The 7,964-nt window shown below is 46.2% G+C and overlaps 1 long non-coding RNA gene across 2 annotated transcripts; it reads right to left on the reverse strand.

The window, feature by feature from the left end:
• Nucleotides 1-1,968: 1,968 nt before the first annotated feature.
• On the reverse strand, nt 1,969-4,836 carry LOC121106300. 2 transcript variants are annotated; one of them, XR_005838906.1, is made up of 3 exons: nt 4,699-4,836; nt 4,289-4,402; nt 1,969-2,349 (listed from the first exon to the last, which is right to left on the reverse strand). It is a non-coding gene; the product is annotated as an uncharacterized LOC121106300 (long non-coding RNA). The 2 variants fall into 2 exon arrangements; XR_005838905.1 differs by lacking the exon at nt 4,289-4,402 and having other exon boundaries at nt 4,699-4,835.
• Between the last annotated feature and the right edge of the window lie 3,128 nt (nt 4,837-7,964).

Consider the following 7,964-nt stretch of genomic DNA (forward strand, 5'->3'; position numbering starts at 1 on the left):
ATGGGACCGCCCACATTTTCATCTGAATAGGTATGGGAGGGACAGTGGCAGAAGGTTGGCCTTCTGCTAGCATCTGCTTCGTCCCTCCCGCTTGCTCTGTGTGCTGGTCTCAACTGAGCCGAGAGCCCTGTTCACGGACAGTCACCAACTGGGCGAGTGCTTTTGCTCTTTAAAGAAATCTGTGTCAAGGGGCGCCTGGGTGGCTCAGCTATTGAGTGTCTGCCTTCAGCTTGGGTCATGATCCCAGGGTCCTGGGATCGAGCCCCGCATCGGGCTCCCTGCTCATCGGGAAGACTGCTTCTTCCTCTCACACTCCCCTTGCTTGTGTTCCCTCTCTTGCTGTCTCTTTCTGTCAAATAAATAAATAAAATCTAAAAGAAAGGAAGAAAGAAAGAAAGAAAGAAAGAAAGAAAGAAAGAAAGAAAGAAAAAGAAAGAAAAAGAAATCCTTGTCAAGAGGTATACATCACACAGGGAAACTGGGAATTAGTGGAAGACTTAAGTGGGAATGGCAGCTTGAAACTGCAAGAGACAAGGGGACTTGGTGTCTGGAAGCCACCCGAAATAAAGAGATGTCAAGAAAGCTGCCAGTCACCGTTGAAGACTTTGGCCTGGGCCGCTGGGCCTCCATCTTCGTGTGAGAGGCCCGGCGAAGACTGTCACTGAGCAGAAATGGAGCCCCACTGACTTGACTACAGAAAACACTGTGGTGCAGGATGCGTGCTTCTCTGGCAATCTCTCCAGTGCCTATTCTCTGGGAAATCTCTGCCCCTGAACGGAGATGAGCCCTGGCAGCCATGTTGGCAGCCTCCACCCTCCCCACTCCCATCACCTCCCTCATCACAGGGTTGGGAGAGAGCAGGGGAGAGGCCAGGCGAGGCCACTCGTATTTTCTCACCAGAGAATTTGGGATTGGGTCAAGGTGGTTGATTTATTCAGGATCGGGGAGCACTGGGGTAGCTTTACTTTGACTCCTGGACTTAGGAGCCGGGAAAGCTGTTTTCCCAGGAAGAACAGGAGAGTAGAGAGAGGCAAGTTTGAAGATAGAGGAAACTGTAGCTGAGTTCCTCTTGTCTCTCAGACCCCGGCTCCTGGCCTTCTTGGGAACTGACTTCTTTTTGCCCTTGGATTCTCCAAGTTACCCCTCTGTCTTTAGAACTGATTTTTGAGGGGTGCATGGGTGGCTCAGTCATTAAGCTGCTGCCTTCAGCTCAGGTCAGAGCTCAGGTCAGAGCTCAGGTCAGATCCTTGGATGGAGCCCTGTGTCAGGCTTCCTGCCCAGCGGGGAGCCTGCTTCTCCCTCTCCCTCTACCACTCCCCCTGCATGTGTTCTTTCGCTCACTCTCTCTTTCAAATAAATAAATAAACACAATCTTTTTTTAAAAACCCTGATTTTTGAACTCTATTATTAGGGCACAGAGATTACTGTTCAGTGGCTATGAAGCATTGTGCCATCTATTTCGGTGGTTACATTTTTTATTTGCTTTGTAATTTACTTAGTTGCTGCATCCTGCAATTCACTTGCCACTTCCAGCAGGAAGCTCGGAGATACTTTGACATTCCCAGCATTTCCTCTGATTGGCCCTCCACAGTGGGGGCTGGCTCTCTTTTCTTATAGGCATCTGCTAATTGTGTGAGTTCAACCTGTAAGGAGAAAGCCATGCCCAGAAGCAAGGGGAGAGGCTGGAACTAGTAGAACAGATCTCTAACTCCAAGGGCTTCAGTTCTGTCCTAATTCTGGCCAAATAGGATTATCACTGTTAACTCATTACAGTCCTAAAAGGCATGTCATAGTTCAAAGGGGGCTGTGCATTCTATTTAATGGCTTTTGTTTAAGAAACAAAGGCAAGGATGATATGAAACAATCACTCTGTTTCTTCTCCTACTTTGCTCAGCTCTTATGCTTTCAGAATGCTGTTTCTCACTGGATTTTTGTTTCCACATTCTGGGCTCATCCAAGCTCGAGATGTGGGGAAAGTTGATTTTTTTAATGCAATGGTTTCTTTAGATTTGCATTAGATTTCCTTCTTCCTGATTGTGGTCCCAGGCTCCTCCGTGGTTGCTCCCTGGGTCTAGAACCTTGTGGCCTTTCACTGGGGTGACTCCTACGGGTTCCGTGATTCCTCATTTCCTTCAGGATGATTTCCTTGGTCCCTTCTGGACTGTGTTACCCCCGGCACCTCAATTTCCCATCATCTGTGCAGTAACAGTTTGTAGACCCACCTGGGTCCATGGCATTCTCATTTTTAGACCCCCCACCTCTAGCCGATCCCTGGAAAATAGTCGGTTCTTCCTAGATCTATGCCTGATAGACTGGCTTGGTGAATGAAGGTCCACTTCTTTGGTGACTCTGAAAAAGGAAAAAAAAAATAAAAAGAATGATTTTTATTCCAACATTAGTAACTTAGTGTCACCCTGTCAGGAATCCATACGGTAAACGACAAACTTCCTACCACTGCCTACAAGGCCCTGCCTCCCTCTCGGAACCTGCCTGGTACCACTCCCTGTCTGTGCCAGGCCAGCCCCACTGGTCTTCTCTCTTCCTACAACATCACTTTTCTTCTTGCTTCAGGACCTTTGCTCTTGCTATTTGCTAGGAACGCCACTGCCCTCGTGTTTGCATAGCTGGCGTTTCTGATTTAAGTGGCAACCCAGAGTAGTTCTCTCTCCCTTCCCGAATTTAAGTAGTGTTTCCATCCCTCGGGGTCACTCTTTTTTCTTCTCTGCCTTTATACCTTTCTGTAAGTGTATCCGTTTACTGGTTCATTATCTTTCTTTTACTGATAAATAGCTTCCAGTCTGCCTTGTTCAAGACAAGACAGTAGAGTGCCTAGTTCACTGAAGGAATTAGAATTTGATGATTAATGTTATTACATGTTTGTTGAGTAAATGAATACAAGAATAATTTTTGAGGGGCGCCTGGGGGGCGCAGTCGTTAAGCGTCTGCCTTCGGCTCAGGGCGTGATCCCAGCGTTCTGGGGTCGAGCCCGCATCAGCTCCTCCGCTATGAGCCTGCTTCTTCCTCTCCCACTCCCGCTGCTTGTGTTCCCTCTCTCGCTGGCTGTCTCTCTCTGTCAAATAAATAAATAAATAAATAAATAAATAAATAAATAAATCTTAAAAAAAAAAGAATAATTTTTGATATAAATGACTCAATCCCAAAGAAAGAATGTTAGTGGTGGAATTTCAGGCATGATTGTGAAAAAAAATTTTTTTGGAGTGTTTTCTTTCCAATTTGTTCACAGTAGGCAATGCTAAGTTCTTTTTTTTTCCCCTTACATATTTAAACATAATTAGATCTCAACATTAAGTTACTTGCTCAGAGTATGCTGTGACACGTATTTTCAGACTATCATTTAGGATTCCAGTTATTACAAGGGTTGTATAAAAAAATGTGTTAGGTAATGAGGTTACTGTCCTCCAAAGAGTTTTACCTTATTCTCAGGAAAAAAGAGAGAAAAGAGGAATTGCTCTCTGTATTGAGTTTCTTGTCTTTCTTTTCAACTTCATGTTTACCTTAATATTCCTTTCCTTCCTTAGGTGTGATTTTTGTCCATTTCCATTCCCCCCTCCCCCGCTACTATGTAATTTATGGAGTTGTTGGAGGAAGTGCTTTATTTCGAACAGCCTAGTTCAGAGCCTTATGGGAATGGCAGGAAGAACAAATACAATAGTAAGGCAGCCAGAGAGTTAAGGGAGTGTGGTCCCCAGGTGAGTTATGCTTCATTCCCTTCAAAAACTGGCTAGGATAACACAGGGCTTGCCTACAGTGGTCTGAGAGCTCAGATTACTTAACTATAGGTCATCGATCATTATTACCTCCCTCCTCCTCCCTCAACTTTTATTATTACCTCCCTCCTCCTCCCTCAACTTTCAGTCTTAAAGTCGAAGTCACATCTTGAAATCCTGCCCCGTTCCTTTCTTATAAGTCCCTGCATTAGTTGGGTTTTCCAAATTGTATCTTCTGAATTTCCCTATACTACCTTTTTTGGTTCTGGTTTTTGTTAATGGTTTATTTATTTTGTTTTTTTGGATTCTAAATTCTTCCTGTCAGGGAGTTTTCCTAAAAATCTGTTAAAGCGTGATGCAGTCTAAGTAATACATGCCCCATATGGAACACAGGTAAAACGAGAAAAAAAAAAGTTACACTGTAATTTTGCCAAGAGTGAAAACATTTTATATCTTTTCTTTGCACAGGACAATTTCCTTCTGAATCTTATGCAGCATTTAAAAAGTACCCAGGAGACCTCTCTAAAGCCAAGCAATGTTAAAGATTAGCTGTTATTCACCAAGTTCATACGGGAATGAAAGAATCGCTCGCATCTGGCAGAGAAGCGTGCGTATCCGAGGTTGTGAGCTTCAGAGAGGTTGCAGGTCCATAAAACAGCCCATTCTGCAGCCACCTGGGAACACAGCGGGTGGGGCGGAGCCTCCGTTGATTGAGGGGCGATGGGGAGGAGCTACAGAGTTCTCACCAATCAGAGTTCTGCTTTGTTTTCTCTTACCGACCAATGATAGAGCTCTGCTGGCGAGGCTGCCTTCAAGTCCGAGACGCCTACCTCTATCGCAGCCTATCAGCAGACGCCTTTTACGAAGCGTCCGCGGAGCTCCCACCCCGCGGGCGGTGCCGCCCTGCCCCTCCCCGCCCCTCCTGCGTGGCCCCGCCCCTCCGAGGGAGGGGGCCAAGTCAGTTACTCACAGGGCTGGAGGTGGGGGCCGGGCTCCCGCTGGGCTCGTGCGTTCTGCGCCCGCCGAGGCGGTGCCGAGACCGCTGGCTCCTGATTGTCCTTTGCGGCGGCTGCGGTCGTTGCCTCTTTGCCTCCCGACCCGGGGCTGCAGGGGCCAGAGCGATCGCGCCTCCCGCGGGCTACGGCTGCCCGGAGCAGGTAATGGGGCGCCGTGGCTGCAGCCCCTATCGGAGCACCGGTGCGGCGCGGGCGGTGGGGTCTGTTCCCCTTGCTGCTCCCGCAGGCGGCAGCCGGGCCGAGCCGGGCCGCGTCACCCGGAGCCTCCCGCCGGCCTCAAGGCGCCTCCGCCCGGGAGCCCGCGGCGGCGGCGACACCTTGCGGGGAGGTGGGGGCGGGGCCGGGAGGGGGACCGGGAGGGAGAGGGGTGGGGGGCCATTGCTGGCGGGACCCTTTGGGGACTCGGAGTGAGGCGGCTGGGCCCAACGGAGGGCGCGAGGACGTGCAGGTGGAGAAAAACTGCGGAGTTGAGTCAGAGTCAGGCTCACGAGGGAAAGGGACCTACTGATAAGTAACGATAAGCTGAATGGCTTTTTTTTTTTTTTTAAGCCAGAAAGGTGTCTTGGGTATCGTTAATTACATATTTTCTGGAGGCAGGCGCATTGCAGTGCCATTTACACATTAACACTGTTTACTTATTTTTTTAATTAAGAGCAGTCTTTAACGTGAACTTGTTTGGGGACTTTTCCTTAAGTGACAAGTAGACCCAGCAGTGTGACTCACCTTTGTCTGGGCTGAAGTGGGGAAGGTGCGATAGGAGTGAGGGGGAGGAATGTTGATGAGGAATGCCTGCGCAGGTTTGAAAGGACTGTGGGGGTGGAACCTTGTTTCTGTCACTCTGTCATGGGTGGGAGTAGAATTGTGATTCTTTTTTCTTCTTCTAATTTTTTCAAACATTAGCTTTCAAATAAAAAACAAAAAGCTTCTCTAAGAAGAGTCTCTGGGTTTTAGGTTTTAGGGATGCATCTGCTTGGTTCTCATGCGGTAGTACTTTGCAGACAAGCCAGGCCATTAATTACTGATTTGCACCTTGAATTGTTTTTTTTTTTTTTAAAGATTTTATTTATTTATTTGACAGAGATAGAGACAGCCAGCGAGAGAGGGAACACAAGCAGGGGGAGTGGGAGAGGAAGAAGCAGGCTCATAGCGGAGGAGCCTGATGTGGGGCTTGATCCCATAAAGCCAGGATCACGCCCTGAGCCCAAGGCAGACGCCCAACCGCTATGCCACCCAGGCGCCCCTGCACCTTGAATTGTTATTACCTTTTCTTTGAGTTGCTTACTAACCTTTGTTTTCATTCACTATTTGTTAACAAGTGAAATGGTGAAGGTCACCGGGTTTGGGCAGTAATGGCACAGTGAGAACCCTTGGAGCAGTATTCTCCCCTTCTAGGTGCACTCCAGTTCTAACCAGTACAGGTTTTCCCTGCTGTCTGAAAACACAGCGTTCCTATGAAATCTTTTTTAAACCGAAACGCTGCAAAGCAAAAAAAAAAAAAAAAAAAAAAAAAAAAAGCACTTACTATTAATGTATATGGGAAAATTTTTTAGTGTTCCAGATCCCCCAGAAACCTCTTAGGCTTTTCCGATACCTTAGGATACGTTTTGCTAATGGATGCATAAAATAAGGCAAGATGCAGCACAGATGCTCCGAGGTCAAAGCCGCCGCGGCTTGATGCTGAGACGCTGAGTGGAGTTCCCAGGGAAGGAGCCTGGCTGTGCCACTCTTGCTGTTCCGGGTGTGTGCTGTCTCTATACCAGCTGACGCAAAACTAACCCCTCTGCGGGTTTCTTTCAGTTAGTGAAAACAGATACTAAGGTCCGTCGTAAAGGCAAAGAACTGTAACATGAACTTGTGCAAAATGGGGGCTACCTGTATTTCCATTTAGGTCTTTGAATCGAGACTCTCCTAGACTGTCAGTTTTTTAATCCTTCTGTTGGCAGTGCACATATCATGCCTACTTCACGGGTCCATAAAGTGAAATCCTTAGAGGTGAAGAGAATTCTGCCCCAGGTCACCAGACTCCTACTTTATTTTGTACCCGAAATGGATTTAATCCAGGATCTACTAAGGTTCCCACCGTCAAGTAAGCTTCTGTATACTGATTGGATCACGTGGTCCAGGAGTCACAGATGGAGATGGTTTTTTCCAAGTAAAGAAATAGTGGCTCAGGGTTTGTGTTCTTTCTCTCCTCGAGGTTGCTGAGATAGTTTGAATCAGACCGGAAAGGTAATTTTTCACACAGGCAAAACAAAACAAATAAATTCCTCGTGGTGCTATGTGAAAAATCTCTATTTTAAATTTTGGGAGGCTTTCCAAGTAGAGAACCCTATCTTAGCTATGTTTGCATCTAGCTTAGCAGTGGACTTCAGTAGTGTTTTAGGAGTTAAATTGAAATAATTAATATGCATAAGGCAAATAAAAATGAAGCATGATGCATTCTGGTCATGACTTAGGACTTTTTGGGAAAGGTTAACACTAAATTTAGTAGGAAAGTTGAAAATGTAAAAACCATTTATTCCTCAGAATAGTGCAAGCAAGGGCATTTGGGGGTTAATGGAGAGCAGGCTTATTAGATGGGTAGTTGGGGGGAACCTCTCGAATGGTGTCAAGGCCTGGGGAATTCTGGAGAATTGCTAGGTTATGTTAAACTTATTAGTCATCAGGAATATGGAAATGTCTTAAGAATTACTGAATGGAACTGTTCTAATCATGAAGTTGTCCCTTTTCCATGGCAGATGCGTGTGTTGCCAGTAACATGTCCATTTTGACATAACTTATTCTTGTAGGATATAAGGCATTGCTTACACAAGCCCTTCTATCTCTGATTTGATTTGTTTTTGCATTAATGTCTTAATCTTTACTCTCCTGTCAAAATTTCTAGCGCCCAAGGATTTCCATTAAGAAACCTTTATCAGTCTGTTAGTTTGTACGGGAAGTGAGTCCTCTCTTCTTATGAACAGGCCCTCTTGCAGTATGGGAAGCTGCAAAGTGATTTAGGGTGCTTGTAAACCCCCTTACCTAGGGTTTCTGTCCTTTGAAAAAAATATTAATTGCGGTGTTACACAACTTCCACTAGGTGGTGCACTGGGTGCCACTCAATGGAGAGTTCAATCAGATTTTTTTCCCTTATTGTAAGCATTTCACTGACAAAGATAAAAATGTCCTGTAATGTTTCTGTTGTAATTACAATTCAGACAGAATTGCAATGAGTAATTTG

The sequence above is a fragment of the Ursus maritimus genome, unplaced genomic scaffold (assembly GCF_017311325.1).
Source record: "Ursus maritimus isolate PB19 unplaced genomic scaffold, ASM1731132v1 scaffold_31, whole genome shotgun sequence".
Classification (NCBI taxonomy): Eukaryota; Metazoa; Chordata; class Mammalia; order Carnivora; family Ursidae; genus Ursus; species Ursus maritimus.